The sequence below is a fragment of the Ictidomys tridecemlineatus genome, unplaced genomic scaffold (genome assembly GCF_052094955.1).
Source record: "Ictidomys tridecemlineatus isolate mIctTri1 unplaced genomic scaffold, mIctTri1.hap1 Scaffold_54, whole genome shotgun sequence".
NCBI lineage: Eukaryota > Metazoa > Chordata > Mammalia > Rodentia > Sciuridae > Ictidomys > Ictidomys tridecemlineatus.
In genome coordinates this window covers 1,420,609-1,429,953 of record NW_027523576.1, presented here as the reverse complement: position 1 = coordinate 1,429,953, position 9,345 = coordinate 1,420,609, and the positions used below count along the sequence as shown (strand labels likewise).

The 9,345-nt window shown below is 39.1% G+C and overlaps 1 pseudogene; it reads left to right on the top strand.

Annotated features, from left to right (window-relative positions):
- Positions 1-2,715: 2,715 nt before the first annotated feature.
- LOC144373990 (transmembrane 9 superfamily member 3-like) lies at positions 2,716-4,586 on the top strand (annotated as a pseudogene).
- The last annotated feature ends 4,759 nt before the right edge of the window (positions 4,587-9,345 follow it).

The following is a 9,345-nucleotide window of genomic DNA, read 5'->3' as shown; positions in this document are numbered from 1 at the left end:
CCTTTTCATAAAAATGATCAATTGGTCTTGTAACATTTAGAAAATTAAGTAGATGTTTTTGTGATCAGTATACTTTTGGTTTCGTTCTGTTTTCTCTTTCTAAATGAAATCACTTTTTTAAAAGAAAAAAAATTAAAATGCCACCTCATGATGGCCATTATGCTTTTTTAACATCAAAATTAAATGGACAATTGTAGAGGTTAACCCCCTTGACTTCTTAATCACTTTTAACATTGACTCCTTCTTCTTGAATAATCTTAAAATCTTAAAATTATTTTCTCTATCATCTCCCAAGATTCTGATAATTTTCTTTAATTCCTACTACACTGATATTCTGTTTAGTATCCTTCAGGTTTTATTTTTCCTCCTCCCTGTAAATATGGGATTTTCTTCTTATGATCCCAGTTAACTTTGTCCTGGAACATTTTAGTCAATCCTATAACTTCAACTACTGTCTGTTCAGCAATGAGCTTCAAATCTTTGTTTGCCTATCAGATCTCTCTCTTGAGCTACAGTCAATATGTCCATATACTTTATACATTATCCATCTCTAAATCAATAGATTCCCAGGTACACTCAGAATTTTTCCTATCTTATTTCTGAACCTAACCCTTCAACACACTGTAATATGGTCACCTTCTACCCAAAAGGCTGAGTCAGAACCTGGGCAGTCAACTTGAACATTTCTATCTTTTCCAACCCACATTCAAACTTTGACCCAGTCCTATTGATCCAACCTCTTTAAGTATCTCCCATACCAACCCTGCTCTCTCTGCTCTTACCACTACTATTTCAATTCAGGCATTTATCATTTTTACGTGAAGTACACAGTAAACTCCTAACAGATCCCCTAAGTTCATTCTGAAAATTATCTATCCACTAACCACACTGATCCTAAATCTTTTATTTTCAACACAGTGACTGCAAAGAAATCATATAACAATTTCATCTAAGAGTTGGGGGGGTATGGTAAAAGGAGGGTGACATCTTTAATTAAATAAATCATTCACCATAGAGTAACTGGAAAAATATTATCGACGAAATCATAATTGTTTTATAATGTTTATTTAGAATTGTCAAAATCTTTTAAAGGAGGCCATATTCTTTTTGTGAATATTGAACAAGAGTATGTGGTGTAAAGAAAGAAAGATGAAAGGAAAAAGAAAAGCTAAGAAACAGTTCTGAATAAAATCCAGTGGGTTCACGTTATCCTTAGAATAAAGAGTCATTATGGCCCCAGTTTGTCTGCCACAGCATCTCATCAATGATTACTAAACAGAAATGCTATATAGAATGAAAAGTGAGAAACTGCTATATGAAATCTTAATGACTTTTCAAATGCTTTGAACACACTTGAAATACCAATTATACCCCCCCATAAAGACACTGCACACACACACACACCCCCTCTGATTCCTATTTTCTTTTCCTTCAAACAAACTCTTACAGTTGCCTTACAAAATCTTCTTTGCCAAAGTCAATTTTGAAGCTAAATAAAAAGCCTCTAGCCTTTGTTTGCAATTTTATACGTTGTGTGAATACCTCTATTATATTACTTATCACAGTGTAAAGAAATGCATGGTTTGTGCATCTCTATTTCCAATGTACAATGAACTTCCTGGGGATAAAAATCAATTTTTTTATCTTAGTAACCCCAACATCAAGCCTGACATGTGAATAAATGTTTTCTAAAAACTTGAGGACTTTTAAAAAAGTTTAGTAAATAAGAGGCAAAAACAAATTCCTTAATTCCTTACCTTAGACAAATAAGCTTAGATTTGTTCCTGATGGATATACAATTAAAAAATACCAAGAACTTTGAAGAATTACAATAATGATATATTGATGACCACTCTGAAAATCTGCTTTAAAATGTCTGTTTGTCTGCTTTCCTTATCTATCTTCTATTATGCTAAAGAACTGCACAGGGAGCTGAAGAAATGAAAACAGCCTTTATTTAATGCTCACATGCTTTGCACATACTGAAAACCATCCAGTCTGAAAACCAGTCTTTGCACATATAGTAATTGTGTGACAGATGGTCTCTGGCTTGTCCCACAATTACTATATACACAGTATGGAACTAGAATCCAAAGTAAGCTAATAGATCGCAGCCAACTACACAATCAGGGAAAGACTCCCCATCAGGTCTTGTGATGAATGCTTCCTATCCTTGATCAGCTCCTGGACACTGTGGGGCACTAGGATCCAACAGGCTGTCAATCAGGGCGCATGGTCCAGTCTTCAGTCTTTTGTCAACCCCTCCCTCTACAGCATTCTTAAAATTACTTCCTTGACTCCACTCAACTCATTAGTTCTTCATTTACTTTTTATTTCACCTATTTGAAAGAAATTTATTTATATATTCTTTCAAAAAATATAGAATAGTCACCTTTGGCAAGCTCTATGCCTGGTGTGTGGGAGATTCAAATTGAGAACAAGTGATATCCTTGTCCCTATGAATTTTTTATCTTTTGGGGGTGGGATAAGCATTTTTCAAAAACTCACTTAAATCTGCACAATGCTGTTGTGGCTGAGTCAGAGAAAGAGGCTGGTGGGATCAGGAGGGCGGCACAGGAGCTGTTAAGGCAGGGGCATCAGCGGAGCGGCTGGGCCCAGGCCTTGAGTCTGCCAGTGCCCTGTGGATGCGAATCACTGCCGCACGAGCACCAGAGGCAGAGCAATTGATGGGCCAGTCAGGCATGAGCGCTCAGGATGAGGCCTCTGCAGGGCGCTCCTGGCCTGTCAGCTTCTGCTGCACTGCTGCTGCTGCTGCCCAGGGCCCAGGCAGAGGAGCATCAACACATGTTCCCAGCAGAGGCTCCATCTGGTAGTCTTTTAGTCCCCTTCTGACCTTAAAGTCTCCAGTTTCCCACTGGAAGGCCTGGCCCCAAAACAATCTCTTGCATTTGGTCTAAAGTTGATCGGTGGTTTAATTGCATTTTCACATTCAAGATTGGATGTTAAGGATTCTAGGAGTGGCTTTCACTTAGGACTGGATGGTTTTCAGAATGGTGAACTGGAGCAAGGCAGGAAAGTCAGTTTCAAGATACAGAAGAAGTTGTCTTATGGATGAAAACTACTGGACCCTTCCAAAATTGCCTCGAAACATAAATACTTTTCACTTCTAATCTGTGTGGGGTCAAAAAAAGTAACAGTCATTACCATGAAGCTCTAGGAGAAACATTTCAAGGAGTTGAAATGGAATTTAGTGGTCTAGATATTAAATTTAAAGATGATGTGATGCCAGCCAGTTACTGTGAAATTGATTTTGATAAAGAAAAGAGATGCCTTTGTTTATGCTATCAAAATTCACTACTGGTACCAGATGTACATAGTTGATTTAGCAATATGGGGTATTATTGGTGAAGCAGATGAAAATGTAGAAGTTTGTTATCTTTGGACCTACAAAAAGCTTGAAATAGATTTTAATGGAAATTTAATTGTTGGAGGAAATGTGAAACTGTTCCCAATACCAAAATACAGATGTCATATTTGGTAAAATGGAAAAATTCAGATGTAAAATTTGAAGAACGATTGCACAAATATCTTGTGATCCATCCTTTTTTCAACAGGGGATTCATTGGTTTTTAATTTTCAACTCCTTCAGGATGGTGATCTTCTTGATAGGCTTAGTTTCAATGATTTTAATGAGAACTTAAGGAAAGATTATGTCTGGTTCAGTAATGAAGAAATGGCTGACATGGATAGACTTAGGAGATGGATACGGATAGAAACAGGTGCATGGAGATGTATTTAGATCATCAAGACGCCAGCTAATATTTTCCTCTCTACTTGGTTCTAGATTTCAGATACTTCCTGTGTTTCTCATTGTTATTATTATTGCAATGATAGAAGATTTATATATTTTTCTATGCTGCTACATCACCAATGAATAATTATTTTGGAGGAAGTCTGTATGCTAGACAAGGAGAAAGGAGATGGATAAAACAGATGTTCACTGGGGCATTCCTTATCCCAGCTTCAGTGTGTTGCAGGCCTTCTTCAATTTTATATTTATTTATTACCATGCTTCAAGAGCCATTCCTTTTGGAACAAAAATCTAAATCTTATTGGTATAATACTTGGCTGAAATTTGTTAGGTCAGCCCAACTTCCTTTGTTGTGCCAATGCTGTGCCTTGTCCTATACTGGAGAAAAAATATTTTATGTAGCCTGCTGTTATTGTTTGCCTGGGAAGTATTTTACCTTTTGGCTCTATCTTTATTGAAATGTATTTCATTTTCACATCTATTATGTCTATGACTTCATAATGCTGGTTCTGGCCATCCTTTGCATTGTTACCATCTATGTGATATTGTGTGCACATACTTCTTGCTAAATGGGATTATAGGTGGCAGTGGACAAGTTTTCTCTCTGCTGAATCAACTTCAATCCCTGTTTACACGTATTCGTTTTACTAATTTTTTTTTGAAACAAAGATGTATGGCTTACTTCAAACATCATTTTAATTTGGATATATGGTGGTATTTAGCACAGCCTTGGGGTAATGTGTGGAGCACTTGTTTACATGGGAACAAGGGCCTTTGTCAAAAAAAAATCTATACTAATGTGTAAATTGACTAGAGACACAAGAAAACCTGGAAATTTGGATCAATTTCTCTTTTATGTGGGTAGATGTCAGTGCTGTTTTCATCTAAACCCTGAAAGGAACTGAGAAAGGGAAATGACCTTCCTGATAATAGGTGGCTCGTCCATGATCTCCACAAGTCAACAAAAGCACTCCTAATAGAACGAAAACCTCAGGCAGGACCACATGGTGGTCATATCAAAAACTATGTGGAGACTGACTCTGAGGCAACAGAAATTACTGAGCCAACCTTTTTCTTACCAGGCATTACCTACCCCAGGTTTGCCCAGAACAAGGGGAAATGGCCATTTAGCGAGCAACCTCTTTACCAACATGGACTGTGACTCTCCAGTAATCTTCCCACCCCTGAGACAAAAGTACAAAAGTGATTGAAGATGCTCAATCACCAAGCTGCCTCACTTCTTGCCCCTGTCCTGACTCACATCGTGGAGTCATTGAATAAAAGACAGAATCTTCTAAGGGTCACTGCTCCATGTTTCTTTCTGAAATGTTTCTGTGTGGCTGTGGAGCCACCAGAAATCTAGGTTAACTGACTCTGACCACAGGTGACAGCCTGGTGAGCTTCAATTGGTGGACATTAGCATCATGATCTTGTTTTTAATGTTATTTGCCTCAGGTCCCAATATCTACTTTAAAATTCAGAACTTTTTTCAGCATCACAGATTACTCTGAACAGGTCTCTACATCCAGCTGCCATTTTGCAATAGATATGGAAGAAAGAGAAAGAAATATGTGTACAATATTCTAAATATGAATTAGCAAAATCCAGATGTGAGGACGTCCATGGATCCCAGGGCCTGCCACTATAACAAAGAGACCAAGGAAAAGACACACAGGGCGGAGAACCTGCAAACCAAGAACTGCACAAAGACATACCAAGTGGTGCATGGGGTGTCTGTCTTAGCCCTTGAGCTTGTGTGCCCTGGTGCTGGTTACTAGGGCTAGGATGCAGCCATGTGGGATGCTGACAAGGTGCTGTTCTTGACTTGGTTCTAGGGTGTTCCACATAATTTTTCACTAAGTTACACTTTTTTCTCTGTGGTCCCCTCCCCTGCTTTGTACTTTCATTGCCTTCCATTACTGTGACAGATATATGAGGTAATCAGCTTTAAAAGACACAGGTATGTTCTGGCTGACTTTTGCAGGCTTCACTCCGTGGTTGGTTGCCCTGTTGTTCTTGGACCTGGGGTGAAACCACATATCACCCTGGCAGTGCATGGTGGCAAGTGACTCACTTAATGGTGGCTGGGAAGCAGAGAGTGGGAAATTAAGAGACCAGGATTCCTCAGTCCCATGAAAGGAGGCCCTTAACAGGAAGCTCCCCACTAGCCTCCCCCTTAAAGATCCCACTTCCTCCCAATAGCACCTGTGGCTGTGATCAAAGCTTTCTCACCTGGGCCTGTAGGGATCATTCCAGATTCAAACTTTAGTAGTGGCAGTGCTTCATTTAAAAAGGAAAGGATTGGAAGTATACCCTCCACTGGTCTTTTCCTACAGATAGAAATCTAGAAGTGGAGAAGCCAAGAGCCCACTGGGGTCATCCCAGGCACCAGGAGAGGCCACAGCTTGACCAGGGAGGCCAGAGCAATGGAGGCATGGAGTGGAGGCCAGGTTCTGGATGCACTGGAAGTAAGAACCAGCACAGCTGCTGACTACTGAATGGAGCATAAAGAAAGAGAAGATGGCACCGGGGTGGAGCTCAGGGGCACAGTACTTGCCTGGCATATGTGAGGCCCTGGGTTCTATCCCTTGCAGAACAAGAGAATTTTTTTTGAAGAAATAAATAGGAGACACAAGGTCAGGCCTCTGTTTCTCCTTCCTTTGTTGCACAACCAGACAATACAAAACTCTTTCAGCCTAGGATGTTATTGGTCACCACTGGGGAAAAACAGAAAAATGCAGGGAGATGTCAGAGAAATCTGCTTTGCAGCAATAACAGCCCCAGTTCCCCTGGCCTTCATTCTTGTCCCTGACATGGGACTGTAACTTTGTTTCTGTTATCCCATTAGCTGAGGATGCCTGGCCAGGGCCCAGCAGGCAGCATTTACCTGGTCCAGGGAAACTGTCAGTCTAGACCCCAGAAGAGTCCTGGTTCCCCTGTGTCACCAGATCACCCACTGGGAAGGTGCTCTTGGAAGGAAGGCTGTCTGAAGCTTCAGTTGTTACAGGGTGGGGACTGGGGAGTCTGTAGCCACCTGCCCTGGGAGTGAGGGAACTGATCCCAGTGACAAATGCAGATGCCTCCTCCCCCAACTCACATGGTTAGTTGATTGGTGAGACCAGAAATCTGCTGCTTTGGGAAAAGGGGGAAAGTGAAAAAGTTTGCTTTAAGAAACTGCTGATTCCCAGTTATCTTATTTGTTAAGAAAAGGGGATTTACTTTTCCATGTACTTCTGCATTTAAATCTACATTCAGAGCCAAAGAAAAGAGTAGCTCAGATAGGGATCTACAACTTGCCTTGACCTTTATCCCAAAAGACTTGCCCCTGAGGTAGAAAATCTCCTGTTAAAGTTAATTTTGCATGAGTCAATGAAGACTAATCCAATAATATTTCTGAAGCATCCTTACCATCAATATGTAGCTTGTGCTTCATGACGCTTTCCTTACACAATCTCTCTTACTTGCAGGTCACCTGGCAGAATTCCTTATCTTTATTCACCAGATCCACATTTTAGAGTTGTAGTTAGTTTTGCATTCACTCACACAACCATTTATACTGTAACCACTATTTATTTGCCAACCACTGTTTCACAGTAGCTTATGATACATCAATAAACAAGAAAAATAGTCACCTGCCTTGTGGGTGCCATTCTGATGAAGAGAAGCAGACAACAAATACAATAAATAACCCAGTAATTCAGTAAAAGTAGATCTATGGGGGTGCAGAGTATCACAAGGGATCTGATGCAGGGGAAGGGACTTACTGTATCATCTTAACATCTTATCATAGGAACACAATCTCCAGAACCTGTCTTATATGTCTGCTGAAGAGCAACCTTGACTTTAATTTCATTTAACAGTGTGCCAAAATATATAAGATGAGAATACCAAAAGCCTAGAGAAAATACAGAAGTATTACTGAGCCTATGGAAAATGAAATGAGAGTGCCTAGGATTCTCAGAAGTTATTTATTAATAAATAACTTTTTAATCATGTTTTGTTTACAAAACTTCAGAGAATATGGAAAATATTTTAAATTTGTCGCTGATATATAAAATGTAAAAATTCTATGTATTTAGAGAGTACCATGTGATGATTTGATACACCAAATAAGGTACAATGTTTATATCAGGTTAAAGACACCCACCTCCTTAAACATTTCCCCTTTTTATATGGTGAAAACATGTGGGATCTTTTCTTCCACCTTGTTGAAATATACCATATCTAAATGTTATCAATACTCACCACTTTACTGTGCAATAGCATTCCAGAAAATGTATGCTATTGGTTTTCATTTATTTATTTATTTGCCAATGAGCCTTAATTTTATTTATTTATTTAAATGTGGTTCTGAGATAAGATCCATACTGCATAGAGGTTTATCAATTAAGTCTAAATCCTCAGAGAACTGAGAAGAGTTCTCTTATTTTGACTTTCTAAAAGTATAAGTATGTTAATATATACCTATATTTGTTTCAAAAATATGGAAATGCGTTATCTCCTTAACAGATATTAAATTCAGCACAATGGCCTATGGTCAGAGAAATGAAGGAGGTTCTCATTCTCTATTTTTTGTGTATGTTGACATTGAGGACTTTACATGTGTATACTTAAAATCTGATTAAAATGAGAGATATGCAGTGATATTTTATAAACTAACCAGTGCACACTATGATAGTTAACACCCAGTAAGCTAAATAGTAAGTACTAGTTTTCCCCTCCAAACTCATGAAAGAGTAGAGTTTGAAACATAGTTTGAATATCCAACTAATTACCTGGGGATTGCCATTAGGAAAAATTCAGACTTCCTTCCCTCTATCAATGTCAAGAAGAAAGCACTTTTTCCTGATTCTACCCACCAGGTATTGGTCTAATGCATCTTCCATGGCATCTCACACAATGGTCAAACCCAACCCCAGCCAGGCTCTCCACCATCCCCAAGTCTTCACCTGTGGTGTCCTCATGCAGGCCAATGTCAAAAGCCAGCTTATCAGTTAGAGACCACCAGATGCAGAGGCAGCACAGATACTAAATCACAGAACCAGAAGTGATTGCTCAATATTTACAGTCATGGTGGAGTCCTGTTCTGACAACTGATTTGATGTGTCTCTCTCTCTGCTGCTTAGCCTTTTTCTAAAAATCTGGGTCTCTCTGAACAAAGCCCAGGTCTTTATTGGCTGAGGCAGAACAGCCTTAGCAGAGCATTCATTAGGAGCAATATTTAAAGGAAATGTGTAATTTTTCCCTCATAAAAGACTAAGGAAATGTGCTGTGTCACAACAAGACAAATAACTGAATATGTGTTTCTACATCTCTCACTTCATGTGATATATTCATGATCCCCAGCTAGAGCACAGTGTGATCTGACAGTGACAACCGGATCCCAAGCAGAAATTGAAAAACTATTCAATTTTATGTTCTACTTCTGCTTTCCCTTCATTTTTTTAACTCTCCGAAATCCATCCAGAATTACTTGGTTTTACTGTACAGGATGTTGTTTTACTAAAATGAAGTTTGATTGTGCATGTGTTTCCCTAGGAGGAATTGGTTTCTCTCCAGACTATCATTGCCTC